Raw genomic sequence first — 18,721 nt, forward strand, 5'->3', positions numbered from 1 at the left:
CTGGGACACACTGCAGATAGAAACGTCATTTCAGAGGGGGTGCAGATTTAAAACAACACGATACCGCCCCTGGCCGCAGGCACTGGACCGAAGCGTGACCTACAGAAACCATATTCCATTTTCTCGTTTCACATTGTACCAAAGTAGGCAGCCATTCATTGGCAGTTCACGTGAGTTCACGTGTGCTGTCAAGAAGACTGTGGCAAAGATACGACGTAATTTCTATGTTCTACCTTGTTAAAAAGCCATGATAGGTGCGGGTTGGGAAGAAAGACACATCCTTAATAGGCGTTTTATCAGCTAATCTTTCTCCCAAAAGCACACGCTTCTCCTGGAGTCCGACAGAGTGTCACTTGCAATACACTTGCTCAATCGGAGCGGTCGATGAAACTATAGACAACCTAATGCCCTACTTGAAAAGCAACTGCTGCTCAAACGGCATGACAAGAAAACAAAAACAAACTGCCCAATCCGCTCTATAGCCGTCACGAGTGCGCTCTTGTACCAAGCTTTTTTTCATAATTTTCATCACACAAATGTTTCTTGCTATCCTAAAACAACTGTAAAAGGCTGACTTTTTGTTAGATGTGTTGTTTGGAGCGGAACAGTCAAACAAGGAGGTATATGTAGTACCCTGTTTGCTTCTTCGCCGCGTGCCGTTTGTACTCGGCCTGTTGTGGCAGACGGCGCCGCTACCTGACTCCCATCTGAATATAGCCGTCCGTTCCACAAGTAATAAGTTTCCTCCTGCCGCGAACTGACCGCCTTTTGCCAAATTTTCGCATAAAAAAAAGAACTTGTGACACCGGTGAAAACCTCGTTGCGTTTAAACACATACGGGTTCGAACGCAGAAGGCGGAAGCGGCTGACAGAGCGGCTGTCTGCGCGGTCATCTGTAACGGTGCGTATATTATTTTCGTCCGTTTGTAATTCCGTTTGAAGACTGATTTTCGCACATAGCATTCGATTTCTAAGCAGTCCAGTTTCAACGACCGTACTGTTGAGCCAGTGTAGCGCTTGCGACGGTACGTTGGACACCGGGAGAAGCTTGTGCGATTCTGAAAAACACCCTCTGACAGAGGACCTGTTACGGGTATATCGATCCGACTTCAGAACACAAACTTATCGTGCCGTTTTAAAAATGTAGCTTCAAAACGTTGCTGTCGCAACGTTCTTCAAGTCACATGCAAGTTGTGAACGAACGGCTGCCTATATAAGTACACAATGAAACTCGAAAAATTGTTGGAAAAATTTTGTTTGCATGCGCGTCTCTAGGGGTCGCGATCCCGTCCGATGCCTGTCACCGTGCGAGTCCCTCCTGCACTTATAGCAATGTGCTACAAATATATCGCTTTTGAAATTAGCTTTTATAGTTTCACAATCTGTTCTAGAAAGTGCTCGGCATTTGTTCATTAAGGAATGACATCGTAGGTGTACCGTTAAATAAGAAAAAAACGCTTCTAAAGGGATGAACAAAAATATTGCCGCCGACATTTCTAGCGCAGATTGTAGCTATCACATTGATAGTGACCAAAACAACACACTTCATGAACAGAAATGAACGAAAAATAAGTATTTTAATCAATATTTCTCAAATCGCCGCACCTAGCTGCCTCCTGCGAAAGCTCTGAAAAAAACCGCATATCACGTCACTTTTACCTGTCTTCCTCATGCCTTTCTAGCCACTCCCACCGCGAGTGATCGCGCCCGCCCATTTTTCCCTTCCTCCGTGGTACTCGCGAAGCGCACGGACGGGCGTGTTTTGCTCCGTTTTTCTGCGGTCCCCTTGCAAACTTTTCAAGAATGCTTTGATATGGCAAGCAGCCGGGTCGACGCCGCAAAATACCGAGGGTCTGCTGCGCGCAAGGGGGCCCCAATAGCATCGTCGGGTGAGACATGCTGTGCCACAATTTTCCGAAGGACGAGGAGCTTCGCAGAGTATGAATCCGGGCAGCGCAACCGTCGCGCCCAACATGTATGCCGACAAGTTGCTGCTTCCTTTGCTCTGACCATTTTGGGGACAGCTTGACTACGAGACAAGTCCGTCGTTCCTCCTGAGCCTCGGAATGTCATTTAAAAGGCAGCACCTCAAGCCCGACGCTATCCCCTCGGTTTTCTCAAGGAAGCGAGAACAAGATAGCGTCAGCGGCGAGTTTGAAAAGAGGAGCGGAAAAGAGGTTTGCGCTTCGGTCTCACTTTTTGCGTGCCCGTGACAAAAATTGCAGACAGCGTCATTCTTTTCTCGCGTGTCGTCTGTTACATCGCGCGTGTGCTTCCTTGAAGGACTCTTGCGTTAATCGGGGGTGGTTCGCGTTGAAAGTTTCACACGAGTGACATTTTAAAGTTATTTGTGTGTTATACAAAGTATTGGATCGTATATTGGCTTGATTCGACCAGAATGGGTCGAAAGCCGCATTGTCTACAGCTACACAGAAGAAAGCTTTCAACAAGATGCCAGTAGGGTAATCCCGGGCTCGCCGCAGGAACGAGCGCTCTGCTGCGATGCGAACGGGAAAGGACAGATAGTTGGGGGAGGGAGGGGGGGGGGGGGGGGGGGATAGCCAGCGCATACTCGGAAAAATTTACTGAGGCACATGTTGCTTCGTCTCTGTTGTGTTTCCTGTAGTGGCTATACATGTTCACCATAAAAAGTTTAATCCTCTGTTTAGATTACTGATCAACTTCTTGATGAAAGGTAGTTTAACAAAACTTGAAGTTGGGCTAGATGGTGCATTGAAATTTGACTGAAGATAAAGCGCACGGGAAGACACACACAAGAGAAGAAGACACAGGACACGCGTGTCCTGTGTCTTCTTCTCTTGTGTGTGTCTTCCCGTGCGCTTTATCTTCAGTCAAATTTCTTGATGAAACTATGGAATCAGAACATATGCCTTCGGTAACAGTTGCTGCTATTGATCAAGCGTCACTGGAATGCAGCAGTGCACAAGAGCTTCCTACTCAGTATCAGCAAGATGCGGAACACAAAGCAATTTCTCAGCCACAGTCAATCCCCTGACTTCCCAGTCGGGTAAATCTTACCAACAGTAATTAGCACAATATGTGCCTTCTGCTATTTTGAACATTGTTTTTCCGCGTGATGTCTTTCAGCTCGTAGTAAAGAGTGTCGGCACCAAACAATACCTCATGATGAAAATCTAACAGTGCATCAAGATATGGAGTCACTGTCAGAAATTGTGGAATACGCCAGTCAGCGTCATGCCAAAAGTGCTAGACACACTGAGACCTCACAACTAAAAAGTCAATCAGACGAAGCAGCACCGACAACAATCATCTGTTGAAGGTGAGGTAAGTATGAATGCTTGTTCATATTTAGTTCTTTTGTCTGACTCCCTAAGGTACATATTACTGCATATTTTACAGCTTTGTGGTGTTACCCCATTTAAACACTTCCATTACCCCAAAATTATTTCTAGTATTTATTTATTTATTTATTTATTTATTTATTTATTTATTTATTTATTTATTTATTTATTTATTTATTTATTTATTTATTTATTTATTTATTTATTTATTTATTTATTTATTACTCTCCTTAGAATGCAGACACAGGTCAACAGCTACTTTCGTGCTGTCCAGACCTACTACTTTGAGATGCCTAGAGCGAAATCACCAGTCCACCTTGAATACATATCATATTTTTCTGACATGGAATCTGGAGATGACACACAGGGCAGTAACAATAATTATTCGCATGCACTATCTGACATCAATGGTCTCAGTTATGTGAAAAAGTGCTCGCAGTACTGCAGTACAGTACTGACATGGTCTATGTACTTTCTAGAGATAGTGTTGAATAGGCAGAAGTTCATTTTATTTGACTCGGCACTGGAACAGCTGCTATCTACATGCCCAGTGTATGGACAGGTGTGCTCAGCTGCTGACAAAGAAATAAAAAGCACACTGCGGAGCGTATAATGAATGTGTAAACACCAGCATGTTTCTACTTGCACCAATCAGCCGATGATACAAAGAAAAGCAGCGGCAAATGTGATGCTTCCAGCAGCAGCTCTATTCTCTGCGTTTTTCAGAGCTCTGAAGAGTATGGAAATAGTGTGCCCTACGTAACGTTTTCGCCATGTTGTACAGACGTCTGTTCTGATTCCAACAATTACTAAGGTATGTGACATAGTTACAAAGTTCGTAGTTAGGACAGTTAACTTAAGATTAATTGCCATGAGAGGTCTTGCGTTGTAATTGTAATCTTTCTCTGGTCTGGACAAAGCACCGAAATCTTCTTTTTGAACTGGAAAGCCACGCAGCTTGCTGGCGTGGAAGAGCAGATTCACCAATTCACTGTGCCAAGTATGGAAATTATTCACTGGCTGACATTGACCGCAACAAGGTCCTGCATGTAAAAACTGTACACGTAGGTAATTTTTGGATCAGACTGAGCCGTGGTGTGAGAAATTGAATGTTTTTGGATGAAATGTTTATTTGCTATTGGAAATTATTTCTACTAAAATACGTGCTTTGTTTATTGTACACTCCAATGAAACAAATTTGAGCAGTCAGTCAGTGTACTTTCGTTATCTTTCAGTCAAATGAGACAAACGGCAGCAGCCACATGGAGTTGGAGGGTCTGAAGAGGTCACTCACCATTTTTGACACTAATGGAATGATCCCTTATGTCCTGATGATGGGTACGCATTCCCAAATTAAACCATTTGCAACAAAACATGGAACCATTGAACATAACTATGACGGCTGGCACGTTGCTAACTGTAAGCGTTATGATACTTATCATCACTGCAGAAAGTTATTATTCACAGACCATATGTGTCGGAATTACTTCCTTGTTTCATGCTTGTCTGTATTTCATGTATGCAGCGCTGAAAAAATAGCTGGTTGATCCGTATAAGCTAAAAAAGTTCAAATACATTCAGCCTTGGATTAAAGTCACCATAAACCATCTGTACTTGAGCACCGTTTAAAATTAAGGCAGGCCGGAACTGATCTTGTCAAAGTGGCATTCCCTAACTGCTCATATTGCTGACGTTCACAACCCCAATTAACCATTTTATGATAAGTGCCAACATAATATACACTCAGAAAAGAAATGGCTCGAAGGAAGTGCTGCTGTCTGCATGTTTTTCATTACTGCAGTGATCCTTACTAAGTTTATTTTGTACATAACGACATATTCGGCAGTGCATGAAAAAATCAAGAGCATAATCCTCAGTAAGGCTGTCCTAAAGGATATCCCGAAGTTGTCCAGCTATGTTCAGACATTTGCAGTTGAGGCATATCATAGTACTGTCATCCGCCTTGCCCCTAAAAGCACACATTTTCATTACGTGAGCTTGGTTGCAATGTAAACATTTCACTGTATATAAGTGCTAGTTAAGCAAATCAGGATGTGTTTGTGAATTGCGTGTTTCTGTTCCAAGACATGTCTTGCAGCACTACATTATAATGAAACTAGTGCGCGAAAACATGCAACAATCAAAGACAAACAGAGGTACTTGGTAAAGTATCCAAAGTCAACGAAAGTGTCTGTTACCACACAAATGAAGAAGGCTTGCACACATGGTACTGTCCAGATAATACATGACTACTAAGAGCATAATTAACTAATTCTTCTCAGAGGCTGAACAATTAACCGTGTGTCTTTTTACAGACTATGAAAAAAACTCTTGGAAACCACAGTTCTACTTTGCATGGCTACAGGCTCGTTCAAGGAAGCCCGAAGTTCCCGAGAAGCTTGGGAAATTGTGCAGACTTGTTAACGCCGAAATCCTACCCCAAACGTGCACCATAAAGCATGCGAATCATTTTGTCGCATGTTAAGAAGGCGTCATCTACTCCATCCTACTGTCATGCGGTAAATGGTACGTCGGCCAGACAGGCACGTGCCTCAAAGAGCGCCTAAGGGAACACAGCAACAACATTTTCAATACAGTTAAAGGGCATCTTGGAATCCCCTGCAGAGACTATGGTAGTAAAGATTGCTAGTCCCAATTCCATCAAACAAACGTGTTAAGTAAGCAACCAGATAAGTTAACTCGAGAAATTATTGAAGTCACGGAAATCACATTGTCAAATGATGCCTGTGTCAGCAGCCCCTCCTTAGTGCTGTCAGATAAAGAACTGCAATTTTTAACAGCTGAGAAGTGACAATCAAAACTAATTTCTATGTTTTTATGTGAATGAGCAAGTGTTATCACCTCCATGCTTTTTTGTCATTGGTTAGGAGCCGGGTGTACTTATTTCCACGTTTCAAGCAATAAATTTTAGTTGCAAGTCAGCGCTTGTCCTTGTGAGTCTTCCTTCCGTCATCGTCTAAGTCGCGCTGTTCTTCAAATGGCATACCAACTCGCCCAAGCATCAATTCTAATGAAGTCACTATTTTCAGGAATTTTCGGAAGAGCTTTTTGAAACTCCCGGTATATGTTTTAATTAGAAACGTCAGTTCTTGCCATCAAATTAAAACGCACTTGTTCGCACTGCAGCCGCAGTGATTTTGAACCTATAACATTTACTAGATGCTTCAAGTTGTGATGGCCGTTGCAAGTCATTCAGCACATTTTTCAAGGTGAAATTTATTTTTACTTTCCATCTGACTTCGATCCAACGAAAATTTTTCGTTCCAATTGACGTGAGTGCTGTTCGGTGTTTTGGCTTCTCATATAACATTTGAACAAAAAAACACACAATTTTTTCCTCGTTAGCATAATATCTGTTTTTCCTGCTACCTTGAAACACTTACCATTATCTCACTTTGCTGACGTCTATACGCCGTGGGGTCGTGTCGTCGACCCCGATACTCCATGGGTCGAGCCGGCCTTTTCGATAACGTGAAGCACGTGCTGAACTACTCTCAGAAATTGTTATGCCGAGGGCATTGACGCCTGATTATCTCTATTCTTTGAGTGACCCCACTTGGCTTTTGCATTCGGCTCTATATTTATTATATTTAATGACAGAAATACTGCGGATCATGGTTAGGTCCAAGCTGGAAGGGCGTTGTACATAGCGATTACAAGAACAGATAAAGTTCTACGAAATTAAGTAATTCACAACCTAAACGGCACTTACACCACAGAGTTTGCAACGCCTGTGTGTCCTACTTCCTTGTAGGGCTACGCGCTGCAAAAAACGATGGAAAACTAATTAGCCCGACACCTTGTCCTGCATTAACGCCATGAACTTAGAAGTAACGATGTGGTACAAGGAAATATATATACAAAACAACCAAAGAGCCTGTAGATCAATAAGATTTTTTATTCAGAGACTGACACAAGGTGTAGCACAAATTCAGAAACACGAGCACTAGTTATAGTAGCGTAATAAAACCTGGACAAACAGTTCCATTCAGCGACCAGGAAAGGTTTAGTTTGGCTAGGGAAGGTTTGGAGCACATTGGAGTGTGTCTTGGAGTGCACATAGAAATCTTTTGAAGCAGAATCGAATATTAATACCACAGCATCGCTAAGCGACAGAACACAAATTGTGCTGCCGAAAACCAAATCGAATAAGAACCGATTCACAAATTAATTGTGCATGTTGCGAACGTACACAATTTGTTAAAAATATTCGTAAAGAATGAACCAACGCTCGATATAGCAAAACGTTAGCGCTGCCGCTGCGGTACAGTGTCATAACGTATGAACCTCTACCCATGCTTACAGAAAGACGTAACATAACTTCCGTTAGAGGACAAGTACCTATAGAAATCAAGTAATAAATTTAACTGTCATGATCGGCGTATAAGAAACTAAAAATAATTTTGCCAGTGATGGTGTCAACAGATGTTAACCCACATCAACCGAGAATAGAGGACAGGCATCTAATGGCCTCTGGTATTGGGATTCGAGGCAGGTTTTGCGGAATTTTTATGAACTTCTACGTCAACCAAGATTAGAGGCCATTTGAGAGCACTTCAGTGCATATTTAGCATGCAATTGAAATATACAGGAAGGGGTCTAATGTTTCGAAAACAGGCAGGTGCTTCCATATTAACATACATGAAAATAAAATGTGAGCACTTGATCAAATATATATAGAAAAGTGTGAAGCAGCGGCTGGATTACAGAGCCAGAACTTTGTACAAAGGTGAAACGAAGAAAAATTCAGGTCAATTTAGATTGTTTCACCAAATACGAATTAGGTGCTTTCTTTTAAGTTTTAACTTCGATTTTTATTTCGGGTCGTACATGCATATTAGTGTAGAGTAATTTCCTACTTCTGTATGTGAAAGACCACCCGAAATAATATCACGCTCAGCTTTAACCAAGACGAATGGACGTTTCTGCACGGTCCTGGAATACTGTATCCGACAGAAGATTCAAGGTTCGACCCGTTTCTTTGCCCAAGTCGGCAACGGCTAGAGACAGATAGACATCGACGAAATCAATGAATGGGAGCTCTTGCGCTAGTGCAATAAGAACCCTAGAAGAATAAATTAAAAGCCGGTGCACAAAGAAAGCAAGAGAAAGGATGAGATGTTGATGGCAGAAGAAAGTTTTCAGTTTTCGTTTGAACAAAAGATATTTTAGGTCGATTCTCTTGTTTTGAGGTAACAAGTTCAAAAGCGTTATACATTTCTTACATAATTCGTTTTTACTTGCTGCAAAGATAGGGGTTATGAAAAGAACAGCGTTTAATGATCATGTTAAGTATCAAGTGAGGGAGCGGATTGATTAAATATACTCATCTATGCAAAACTTCCACGACAAAACAATGCGCGCCACCAGAGAAGCAGACAGCCGCTGCTCAGGCAGGAGCTGGCACCGAAATGATATAACACAATCGCTAGCATACTTAACTAGCGCGCCGAGAGAAATCGGCGATGGGAGGCGAACGAACAGGTTGCATCGGGGATAGCAGCCGGCGCAGAGAGAACACACAACGTGGCAGCTCACTGACGTCTCGGCGCACATTTCTACGTGGGATCGGCTTGATTAGACAAAAAAAAAATTATATCCAAGAAAATTTTGTCGTCGCCCTCTTGACTTTCGATAACGTACCCAGTAAGCACCTCTTAATTATTCCGATAATTAAACTTCGTGAGAGGAGTGTAGGGAGAGGAAGGCGCTTTCTCAGTATTTTGCAGTAGTGTTTTTATGCCGTTATAAATTTTTACATAAAGAAAATACGCGGTGACCACATTTTAAGTGGAAGTGAAAAATGCGACCAAGGAAAATCTACTTTGTCGAAAGGTGAGATAGTTTCGCAGCTGATATACAAGCAGGAGTAGTGCTGGGCTTTCTTTGTTTTTAAGGTGGGGGAGGGGTGCGGGTAACCGAATAATAATAAAATTGTGTTTTAATAACGTTAATGGTAAATTGATTATCCAGGTACTAGTGTTGCGAAGATTCGAGATCAGTTTGCATGTTAGAGATAAGGATAAAAATAACAAAAATGCGAGAATATGATGTGAAAAATTTCATCAGCGTATTCATGACACATGAAGGCAGGTCATTGATATAGATGCACTGCAAATTAAGAAAAGGATAGACTCCTAAATAGACCTTTGTAATATGCAGAGAGCAATGATGTATAATTATAACTGAAATAAGTTAAGACCTATTGTAAAAATAAACTGAGAAATGCTATAACACTAGGCCGGTTTTACCTTATTCCGCTAATGTGAATCTTAACACGTGTTGTCAGCGATATCAAAGGCTTCCTTAAAATCAATTAACGCCATTCCAGAACAGCTACAATTATCGATAATTTTATCTGATAGTGTCATAGAATCATGCGAAAACAATATGAGTAAAAGACCTTGCCAAAGCGACTAGACGAAAGCAGGTTACAATTATCAAAATATTTCCGTGGCCAAATTTCAGTTATTTATCTGAAATTTCGAAAGAAAAAGGAAGGGTAAAAATTAGCCGGAAGTTTTCAACCAACGTCATGTCACCCTTGTTAGAAACGGGAACATGTTCAGGAAACGTTAACGCATGCTGAAATGTACAGGGCCTAAAAAACGTTTAAACTGTGGCTGACAATCGGTGAATGTATGTTGCGAACAGGTTGGGCAATTCACTTTTATATTTTTAAGTTTGGGGGGGGGGCCCGTTGCTTTGAAGGCTGCGGTATCTAGTGCACAGGTTGAGCAGATCAAGAAAGAATTGTATACAGAGTGCATTATGCATTGTGACACTTTAGTGTACAGATTCATGGCCTAGAATGCTACGTGTCTTGCAGCCTAATCTGATGTGGTGCACTTAACAGGGTAGACAGGGCACCTTGCTCTCGAAGTGGTTATCGAATCAAACTACGGCGTGTCGTTTATATAGCTTGAGCGAGTTCACTGCTACGGTGGCCACTCTGATGAACCACTGAGCAGTCGCATACGCTCGAATAAGCCCAAAAAGGTGATGAGACCGGATACGTTAAGCATTTGACACGGAAAGGTCTTCTCTTTCGATTACGTAGCCCTTTCGCGAATATTAAATCGTATCTGATCAAATCAACTCGTGCTCGATGAAAGGAAAGCTGACAGCGCGACGACGTCGAGCCCTCAAGATAGCCCGGAAAATATAGATAAGCGTGGTGGCATCGTCGTTTTTCCCCCCGACATTGCATGCAATATGGTGAGCTATACTGACACCCTCGAACGAGAAGGCACAAGATTTCGCAATGGCCCATATACATCGCTACTCCATGTCAAAAATAATTGTCATCAATTTAGCTTACGAAGATGAAGCACACGCACTCGAGGGGTGACCATGGAACTTTTGCGTTTAGGTTCAAGGAAGTGATCGAATTAGTTTCCCGACGTAAGTGTTCAGTACCCCCTGTATCTATTCATTATTAATATAAACAGCGCGAACACGAAGGCAAGGGACAAGAAACAAGAAAGCCACAGTACAAGCGCTGACTCACAACTAAGCCTAAGCCCTTACTACAAAGCCCAGAAAAACAAACATGAAGAAAACGAAACAGTCACGTGAAACAACCCCTGGGTTCACCTGCTGCATAAAAATTACTGCAAGAGTTTTGAAAGACAAGTGACGAGAATTGCAAAGGCCGGTTATCGGGAGTCAGTTATTATTGAGGCCAGTTGCCGGGTACTGAAGAGCCTTAAAAGAACGCACAGACTGAAATCCCTGCCCGGCATGGGTGAGAGGAAGAGGAAGGTTGCAGTGGTACCGTATGTGCACAGAGTTTCGCATGGCCTCAAAAATGTAGGCAAGAGGTATAATGTTGACGTCGCATTGACCGCCCCGCTCAAGGTGAAGAGGATCTGCCCGGCTATTCAAAGGGAAAGAGAAGCGAAGAAGCAAGAATGTGGGGTGAAACATAGAAACCCATATGTTGGATGCAAGACAGGTGTTGTGTATAGGCTTCCACTCTCTTGTGGAGCCAGTTATATAGGACAAACAGGACGGGGTATTAATAAGAGACTACAGGAACACAGGAACAACTTGGAAAGTGGGAAGGACAAGACGTTTCTGGTATCACATTGCCAGTCATGTGAAATAATGAAGAAGGAGAAGTGCACTCCTAAGTTTGACAGTGTTAAGATTTTATATCGCCCCAAAGAGAAGATAACGAGAGAATAGTGGAATCATATTTTATTTCAACGGACAATAGGTGTGTCAGCAAGACTTCTCTTGCTCTTTCAAGCAAAGAGGTGTCTTTTTTAAGTGATTTTTTAAAGTAATTTTTATGCAGCAGGTGAACGCAGGGGTTGTTTCACGTGACTGTTTCGTTTTCTTCATGTTTGTTTTTCTGGGCTTTGGAGTAAAGAGCTTAGGCTTAGTTGTGAGTCAGCGCTTGTACTATGGCTTTCTTGTTTCTTGTCCCTTGTCTTCGTGTTCGCGCTGTTTATATTAATAATGAATAAGTACCAACTCGCCCAACAAAGTATCTTGGTACCCCCTGTATCTGTTGGCTTTTTTTTTTTTTTTAGCTTTCTGCGGGGGGAAACGCAGTTCGCAAAGCATTTTTTTTTTTTTTCTGTCAACTGTGTATGGGAGAATCAACACACGGCTGGGCCGCTGTCCCCTGTGCGTCAGCCTTGGCATGCGGACGTTCCTGGCCGGCATCTCGCTGCTTTCCACAGCATATTTTTAAAGGGACAGCTTTATTATGCCACGCTGCGCCAGTTTCGCCGACCAAGCCACTTAGACCTTCAGTGACCTTCACCCGCTCTGGACCAGCGCTCTCTCAGCCATCTGACTAGCTACGTCTCGCCACGGTGGCTCCGCCGCCGGATTGCGATCTCCCTACGCCGCCGCAGCTGGAGCAGCCGAGCATGCCCTCGCCCGCTGTCAGACCGCATGACTCGTCGCGCACTTGACCGCGGTCTAAAAAGGAGCGCACCGCTCGCCCAGACAGTGCGCGCTTCGCAATGTATTCGAGCGGAGTTGGGCCATCCCAGAACGTTGCTCACAGGACCTTGCAACGTCGTCAGCAAGCGATATGTTTTCGCTTTGTTTAGAACAGTTAAACCTTCAGCAATTCCTTGCTTCTCACTGCAAGTATGCGGAGGCTTCACGCTTTGCGCAATGTATCCAAAGGGAAGCGTCGGAGCCCAGTACGCACTTATCACGTCAACGTGCGTGGGTGGCCTCCGTAAAACGTAAGCAATCAGGTTGCACAGCGAGGCTTTCATCGTTCCCAATTATAGCGCAGTCGACGGCTGATATTTCGAATATTCTTTTCATGAAACCTGCGCCCAAAATTCAAAGGGTGCAGCTTTCACGGTCAAGGCAACGGTCAAAGGCGACGTGTTTAATGCGCTCCACACGCAAGCTCTCTCGCTTTGTATTCGTTCAGTCAGCCTCCTAGGATTTTTTATGCATAGAAGACCACCTTCGTCGGAAGCTTCCTTGCATCACTGTTGATAACACATTTACACAACATTCATTCTACTTAAGACGGTGATTTATAACCATGGTTGGCACGTATCTGAAGAGCCATTTAACAGACTCTAATGCAGTATGTGTATCGAACATCCTGCCGAATAATATTTGATTCGTTTCAGATTATTTTCAAGCATGTGCTATTTGATTTCTTTTTTTTTTCTTTTTTTTTGACGATTCGTTTAAGACGATATTCGATTATTCTGTAAGAAAATTTTGAATATTCGCGCATACCTAGTACAGACATCTCCTCAGTCTGAAAAAAGGCTGGTTTGGGAAATTAAATCTTTGCTTTGTCTATCTTGTAGTTACACTAGTGAGCCACTTAAACTGCTTATCATTCTCACTCTGATACATTCTCATCCGCTGCCTTTCTTGTCGGTCACAGTGTCTTCTGCTTAACGTCTTAGGTCCTGCTAGTAGTCGCACAGAACCTATGCTAGCCTGCCGAAGCCGCCACTACCACCTCTCTGAGTGTAACGATGCAAACCAGCATAAGCTTGACGCGTGTGGTACCTGGTATTACAGGGGAGGCCAGTTGAAAACTTTCAGTGGCACCTTCTAAAAACGTTTTTCTCCTTTCTTCGCTCATGAAACACCTTTGTGCGAGCCGTCGAGGTTTAAGTTCACCAAATAGGAACAAACTGAGTGGTATAGTGAATGTGTTGAGGGCCATTCAAATATGAGTTCCACGTGGCAGACCTATGATGCCTTCATGATTATATAGCAGAGTCGAATATTCGGCTACAAAACAATTTCGAAAGACACTGAGTATAAAATTGTAATGTATAAGAACATTTTAAGCTAGGAAACTACTTAAAAAATTTTGAGTAGCAATGCACTTCTGGTCCTTCGAGCAGTAAGTAGCATGTCCACATATTAAAAGTGCAGGATCGAGAAGGTATGCGTGAATCATGACCTCCTATCTGCCAATTCTGTTTAACTAAAGGTTTAATGGGACCAAGTAATGGCAGCACGAAACGCCCGCCAAGAAGGCGACAATTTTAAGCAGTGGGTGATGGCCCTTAGCCACACAACGGTGCTTCAGGTGTGCTTTGGCATCTTTTTACTATTTTTGATAATACTGGAGCAACGATCTTTAGCAAGGATCGATGTAGCTTTACATTTCGATCAACTTAACGCGGCTGGTCTGCGAAGTTATTGCGCAATATATCATCTAAAAAGACACTTTTGATCTCTTCAGAAGCGATCTTTCGGCACAAAACAAACCCACTGACATGTTTCGTCATCCTAACAACCCAACGTAGCCTTCAATACTCCGAGTAATTTGTATTCGTCACCACCGCATGAAACGAAATTTATTGCAGCAACGCATTCCACATTCACTGGCGCCTTGGTTTATGAAAGACCCACATCATGTCGCCACTTGTCTCGGCACTTACCCACTTCAGCATGTGTCGCGCCCCACCGCAGTGCGAGCGTGTTATGACGTGAAGTGTGCGCCTGGGACCAGGAGGGTGGACCACGCTTTAGTCTCGTGTTCCAGTGAATAAAAATAAATCCTACAACATACGTGAACAACAGGCAACTGTGGTAAACAACTCGGCAATAGAAGAGCGTTTTACTCGAGAGCGTGTACAGTCCGTTCCACCGAAAAGCCACCGCCGCAGTGACGGCTGTCGACAAAAATAATGTGGACACTTAAGCGTTGCCTTTAAGCGTATCACGGAACACCGCCAAATGGCTACAGTTTGCCGATTCCCCTTGCAGTTGCTCGTTCTCGTACGTGCACTTTCCTTTAAAATGGGCAGCAAAATTAAAACTTTCGGTTGCGTCTACCCTTAGGGCGAAGCTTAGCCGTCCTCCTAATATTTTTTTGTTCCCGAGTTTCTTAGCACTGCTTCCTGCCTTCTCACTGACGATGAATAAACTCTTGTCAGCTCTCGTGTTAAATACCACGAGGTTATTACCCATTCACACAGACGAAGGTTAGCTGCCAAATTAATGCTCCAAAAAAGAAAACTGAAAATTCTATATAGTTGTTCAACAAACAGCCTATATTTTCGAAGTTTCGCACACAAACACACACACACGCACACAACACATTATATATATATGTGTATATATATATATATATATATATTATATATATATATATGCGTGGCGTGACATGGTCCATAGGGTCACGAAGAGTCGGACACGACTGAACGCCTGAACTGAACTGAATATATATATATATATATATATATATATATATATATATATATATATATATATATATATATATATATATATATATATATATATATATAATGTTTTATTGACCCTTATTACCCTGCAGCCAGTCCTTCAATGGAGCCTTTTGAAGTCGTGAGAATGTGCCAATTTTCTTACTTTTGTCACAACTGGCGAGGTATTAGCACTAGCCCATATTAGCTTTGGTTCGTTACCCGCTGAACTATATCCCTATACACATGGGCCCAACGAAAGTGGGCCGAGTCGGGAGCACTCAACCTAGCCCGACCCATCCGCGTATATAGAATCAGTTTCAGTCGATCCGAGACCGCCGCTGCTGCACCTAGCTTCGAGAAAAGTAACAAAGCGCGGGTGCACGAGGACAAGCAGGAATGCCCAAACAGAGTTTTTGCTTTTTAATTCATGCCTAGCGGCTCGCGCTCAGTACACCTTTGCCGCATACACTCGGGCTGACTCGTCGCTGAGCACGATCCGCTAGCGTATATATGAAACAGTCAAGTGTATTCAGCCAGAAAGGCCGAATCGAGAAGACCTGGTCGTGTTCATGTAGACTCCCTTACTATTTCACATGACAAGCTGCCATAAATATGCGCCACAAAACCAAATATAAGCGAGTTTAGCAGACAGCTGATCCCGTTAGCTAATTCCGTAGATCGATAATTCATAGAAACTACACATGTTATTATTGTTATGTTTGGAGAATGGATGAGCGACCAATATGCCCACTTACACTCCAGCTGATTACAATATGCTCGGTATGAGTGTCAACACAAAGGCGGTATCTGTATCAGTCTGCACTTGATAGCAACAGAATGATACGTTTTACATGGCGAAAACATTATGTAGGGTGGGCAGCGAAAGCTTTTCCTTTTGACTAAAAGCTCAGTGCACAACTCATGTCGCGACGGTGCGCTTAAAGTGCTTCGCGAACCTGCGCGGCATATGGTATTGGCCACCCTGTTTACGCCGTGCCTGGTGTCATCAACGGTACCGGAACCATGGAAGAATGCAAACATTATCTTCATTCATAAGAAAGGGGACTCTAAGGACCTTAAAAATTACAGACCAATCAGCTTACTGTCTGTTACGTATAAGGTATTTACTAAGGTAATCGCTAGTAGAATCAGGACAACCTTAGACTGCAATCAAGCAAAGGATCAAGCAGGTTTTCGGAAACTGTACTCTACTATCGATCGTAGCCATACCATCAACCAAGTGGTAGAAAAATGCTCGGAATATAACTAGACCTTATACTTAGCATTCATTGATTACAAAAAAGCATTTGGCTCAGTTGAAACCTCGGCGGTGATGCAGGCATTGCGAAATCAGGGGGTAGACGAGCCGTACGTGGAAGTGCTGAAAGATATATAGAGTGGCTGCACAGCAAACATAGTTCTGCATAAAGAAAGTAACAAAATTCCCATAACGAAAGGTGTTAGGCAAGGAGACACAATCTCTCCAGCTTGCTTAGAGGAAGTATTCGGAGACTTGGAATGGGAGCAGGTAGAGATAAGGGTAGATGAAGAATACCTCACAAATCTGCGATTTGCTGATGACATTGCCTGGCTAAGCAACTCGGGGGATGAACCACAAATAATGATTGATTACCTAGACAAGAAACTTAGAAAGGTAGGCTTGAAAATCAATATGCAGAAGACTAAGGTAATGTTCAACAGCCTCGGGAAGGAACAGCAGTTTACATTAGGGAGCGAAGTACTGGACGTAGTAGGCGAATATGTCTACTTGGGACAGGTAGTAACCGCAAATCCGGACCATGAAAAGGAAATAAGAATAAGATTGGGATTGAGCGCATTTGGCAAGCACTCGCAGATTATGCAGCTTACCGGTATCGCTCAAGGTGAAAGTATACAACAGTTGAATCTTACCTGTACTCACCTATATGGAGCTGAAACGGTGAGGCTAACCAAGAGAGTTCTACTTAAGTTGAGGACAACCCAGAGTGCTATGGAACGAAAAATGGTAGGGGTAACATTAAGAGATAGGAAACGTGCAGAGTGGGTCAGAGAAATAACTCAAGTTACCGACATTCTAGTGGAAATTAAGAAGAAGAAATGGGCATGGACAGGACATGTAGTGCAAAGAGAGGATAACCGATGGTCGCTTAGGATAACAAACTGGATTTCATGAGAAGGAAAGCGTAGCAGGGGGCGGCGGAAAGTTAGGTGGGCGGATGAGGTTAAGAAATTGGCACGTGTCAAGTGGATGCTGCTTAGCACAGAACCGGGTTAATTGGAGAAATATTGGAGAGGCCTTCGCTTTGCAGTGGGTATTGTCATGATGATGATGATGATGATGATGATGAATAAGCGCACCAGGAGAGCACACATAAAGGCAGAAGGGCTAGTGCGCTGCTTCATAATCCAAGGCAAACCAACTAGCCCAATTACCCGCTGTGCCGATAAACGTCTGCTAAAAAAGCTCCATCTGCGCATCCCATGTATATGCATTTCATCCAGCAGCACGCTCCCTCGTGAGCTGCCTGTAGCCTTCCTTTCCGCCATCTTCCAGAACTAACAGCATGTGCAGCATGGTAATTTAGGGCCGCATTGGGACACCTATATTCAGTGGACGGAAACGGCCGACCTATAAATGACGCCTGGAGCACTTCCATAAGATCATCCATTAAACTCGTGTGCCCGCGGAGTCTGCATTTTCACCGTGTGGTGTTAATGGGCATTGTTAAAAGGTGCCAAAGTTTGAACGCAGCAGATTGGATAGAAAACAACTTCTATTACGAGAGTAGTAAAGAGCCCGAACTGTGAAGCGATCAGAGGGATAGCGGTCGATAGTCCTGAATGCTTCTGCAAGCAGGACTCAGAGTGTCGACTGTATGACAATTTCAGGAAGTTTCCATACGGTATGTATTTCAAACATTTAACCCAAAAATGCGGCTTTCACGTAGAAGTAGCATACCACCAAAAACACACAAAAGAGTACACGGAGCATCACCGTAGAAAACAGCAGTTGTTATATTATAGATCACATACGCTCAGTTGGTAAACCACGTGTTAGATACGAGAGCTTTATTACTGAAGTAGATACACATGGCGCACTGACAGAAATTGCTTTACAAAGGATTTCCTAAATTTGCCTGCATGATTGCAATCCCAATTGTGGCTGAGAGCGGCGCTTCTTGGAAAACAGGGTCACAAGGCTTAGCAACGGCTCCGCTTACAGTGCCTCTTAGACAATGCGGATTTTATTGCAAGGTGCTAATCTCAGATTCCTTCCTTCAGGCGTCAGCCGGACTGCCCAATATATACCCAGGCGCGGGTTAGCGGAACTTTGCACACGACATCTAGTTTGCATGAAGCAAAATGTATTCCATTGTTCATAATGCAACTTCCGTATGCACGAGAACATGAATACACCAGCTTCTTCGGCGCTGTTAGCACAAGCACTTTCTGAACCATGCTTTTCCACCATCTTCTGTAGGCGTTGCGACACAGTGGTCGTACGAAATAGACACAAGCCAAGTTCGTCCTGCCAATGCTTCACAATTCTGACACCTCCCAGTTCTAACTTGTGTAAAGCTTTTCAGCCACTGAAGTTATGGTTTCCGTATGGTGAAACGGCATCTCCTGGGCGAAGTATTGCGACACCACGCTCCCAGCGACATCGTGCTGAGGCAGCAGCACGAATAG

The 18,721-nt window shown here is 43.3% G+C and overlaps 1 long non-coding RNA gene and 1 pseudogene across 1 annotated transcript in view; both read left to right on the plus strand.

The window, feature by feature from the left end:
* The window catches only part of LOC146185048 (uncharacterized), a 310,168-nt gene that overhangs the window by 258,114 nt on the left and 33,333 nt on the right, over positions 1–18,721 (plus strand). The window lies entirely within an intron of this gene.
* Positions 1,897–18,583, plus strand: LOC146185055 (uncharacterized; annotated as a pseudogene).

Source organism: Amblyomma maculatum, chromosome 6 (assembly GCF_055883805.1).
Source record: "Amblyomma maculatum isolate TAMU_Amacu chromosome 6, ASM5588380v1, whole genome shotgun sequence".
Classification (NCBI taxonomy): domain Eukaryota; kingdom Metazoa; phylum Arthropoda; class Arachnida; order Ixodida; family Ixodidae; genus Amblyomma; species Amblyomma maculatum.